General features: G+C 55.8%; 1 protein-coding gene across 5 annotated transcripts in view; it reads right to left on the reverse strand.

Annotated features, from left to right (window-relative positions):
* RAI14 (retinoic acid induced 14) overlaps positions 1-1,775 on the reverse strand; it is an 85,891-nt gene extending 84,116 nt beyond the window's left edge. For 3 of the 5 annotated variants that reach the window (XM_041490196.1, XM_041490199.1, XM_041490195.1), the window contains exon 1: positions 1,708-1,775. The gene's annotated coding sequence lies outside the window, so the exon portion shown is untranslated. Of the gene's footprint in view, positions 1-1,446; positions 1,688-1,707 lie in introns of those variants that run through there. The other 2 variants (XM_041490197.1, XM_041490198.1) reach the window with 1 other exon arrangement.
* Between the last annotated feature and the right edge of the window lie 956 nt (positions 1,776-2,731).

Raw genomic sequence — 2,731 nt, forward strand, 5'->3', positions numbered from 1 at the left:
AAAAAAAAAAAAAAAAAAAGAAGACATGAGGCAAGCAAGTGATGAAATGCTTACATCACTTCATGAGATGAGCAGCCTCCCATCTAGTCTCTTCTTCGCCTTATGTTATCCACCCATCTCTTGTTTCAGGGAAATAGAGGGGAGGAGGTAACATTTTATTGCTCTGCTAGCAGATGCACTCTTGGAATGGGAAAAGAATAGTAGAGGGCCAATATTTTTAGAGACTGGAAGAATGGGTGTCTGCTACTGCACAGTGACTTATTGGCACTGAGCTTGGCTTCAAATCAAGGGAACCCTGTGCTCATATATGTTGTTCTACTCAAAATGCTCTTTCACTCTGGTTCAATGGCTGTTATGAAATTCTTCTATTAGTAAATAAAATCTCATTGACAGCTTTCCATGAGTGTCCCAAGACAAGAGCCAAGCAGGTCATTGACAGATATTTACTAAATTCACTTACTCCTAGTTAATCCTAGACACCAGAAACCTTTTAACATGATGTATGTGTAATTTTCGGCATTTGATCTTTTTTTTAAAATAATACAGCTAATCTACAACCTGCTAGGGTAAAGGAGAAGAAAAGAAAAAAGAAAAAAAGAGGCTTCAGCTTCTACGAAAGTAGCAGTAGACTGGAAGTGTTTTACATCAGTGCTGTAGTAAGCACATTCATACTTATTATAGAAGCAAACGGGAGAATTCGTTAGCGATCCTGCAACGCTGTTAAAGCATACTCTTTTCACAAGGGGAAAGTTAAGAATGTCACAAGCGGCAACAGCAGACTGCAGACGGCTTGTGCTGCCAAACGCTGTGCAAGGGGAAGATAAATCTTCCGCATGCCCTGTGAGAAGTTAAAAGTACAGGTTCCCGATTAAACTCGATGCTATTCCTAAAGCAGACTACTTAATATTTTTTTTAAACAGCAACAGAAAACCTGAATCTTTTAAGCCTGCGCTGCCATGGGAAGGCGCAGCCCCCTGTGCGCCCGCGGGGCACGGGGATGCGCGGCCGGCAGCGGGGCGGGGGCACCGGCAGAGCCCGGCAGCACCCTGCCCTCCACGGGCTCCCACCAAAAGCCCGGAGAGAGCCCCGGGACAGCCGGGGCCACCCTTCTGGTGGGAGGGAGGACCCTGAGGGACCCCCGGGGAGGACTTCATCCCCATCAGGGTGCCCCGGGACCGGCACAGCGCTGCCGGGGCTCAGCCGGACGCGCTGTACCCGGGACCCCCGACCCCGGGGCGGCTCCGCTCGGGGCCGAGGGACCCGCGGAGCCCCCTCTGCGGGCGGGCAGGGGTGCGGGGCAGTGAACCGGCCGTGCCACCCCTCACCCCCGCGGGCAGCTGTCACTGCCCGCCACGCATCTTGAGAAGGAAACAAAACGAAACACAGCAAACAAAACACAAACTACAGACTAAATGAAAACAAAACAGTCAAGCGGCAGCGACTCACGGGCTGCGTCCCCCGGCTGCTCTCCGCTCCCCCACACCGGGCAAACGGGGCGCTCCGGCAGCGCCCGGCGAAGAGCAGGGAGAAGTTCCCTCCCGTCGCGCCCCTCAGAGGTTTCCCCGCCGGGGCAGCGCCCGGAGCCCCCCGCGCCGGGCGGCGGAGGCGGGAGCAGGTGGGCGCCGCACACAAAGCCCCATTCACGGCGCCCGCCGCCGCCGCCGAGCGCGCACGGAGCCGCGCCCGCCGCCCGCGCAGCGCCCTCACCTCATGGAGCGCCCGCGTCCCGCTACGCCGGCGCGGCTGTGCCGGGAGCCGCGCACCGAGCGACGCGGGGAGGGGGCTCGGCCCCGCCCCGCTCGGGAGCGGCCGCGGAGGGGAGGGAGGGAGGGAAGGCGGGGGCGGCCGTGAGGGACGCGGAAGGGAGACCACCCTGCTGGCTCGGGGCCGGGCGTGTGTCTCTGGAGGGGTGCGGGGAGCCACGGAGTCGCTGAATGCCGGGTTGGAAGGGCCCCACAAGGATGGATCGTCGGAGTCCAGCTCGTGGTCCTGCACCGGACAACCCGAGAGTCACACCGTGTGTCCGAGAACATTGTCCAAGCGCTTCTTGAGCTCTGTCAAGCTTGGAGATATGAGCGCTGCCCTGGGGAGCCTGTTCCAGTGCTCAACCATCCTCTGGGAAAGAACCTTTTCCTGGTATCAGACCCAAACCTTTCCTGACACAACTTCAGGCCCTTCCCTCAGACCCTGTCACTGTCACCCCAGACAAGAGATCAGTGTCTGCTGCTCCTCTTCCCCTCCTGGGGAAGTTGTAACTGCAATGAGGTCTCCCCACAGTCTTCCCCAGGCTGAAGGTGAGTGCCAGTCCGCTGTCCATCTTTGAACACTTTGGGAACTCCTTAGGATAAAGCTGAGGACAGGGGGCAGGGGCCAAACCTATGTCAAGTTCTTAACAAAACACAAGTGCTTCAGCACATGAGGGAAGTCCTGGGTTTTGGTTCTCCACAAAGCTTTGCTGTATGTCAAATGCCCCTTTGTCAGACCTCTAGGTAGCAAGGATTCTTTGAGGAGAAGTGGGCTACTTCTTGTTCAGGATCCAGATTAATGACTGGTGTAGTGTTTGACTATGTAGGAGGTTAGAGTGGGAATCACAAGTGGGCTTTATAGCAGTACCAATGTTTTGATTCCCTGGATGTGCTCTAGGAGTCTGATTCCCATGTAGTTCAAACCCGTCTTCCCAAACTTGAACCTCTGGAGCGCCCTTTCTAGAGTTTTCCATCAAGCCAATGCA

The sequence above is a fragment of the Pyrgilauda ruficollis genome, unplaced genomic scaffold, assembly GCF_017590135.1.
Source record: "Pyrgilauda ruficollis isolate IOZ18807 unplaced genomic scaffold, ASM1759013v1 scaffold120, whole genome shotgun sequence".
Lineage (NCBI taxonomy): Eukaryota > Metazoa > Chordata > Aves > Passeriformes > Passeridae > Pyrgilauda > Pyrgilauda ruficollis.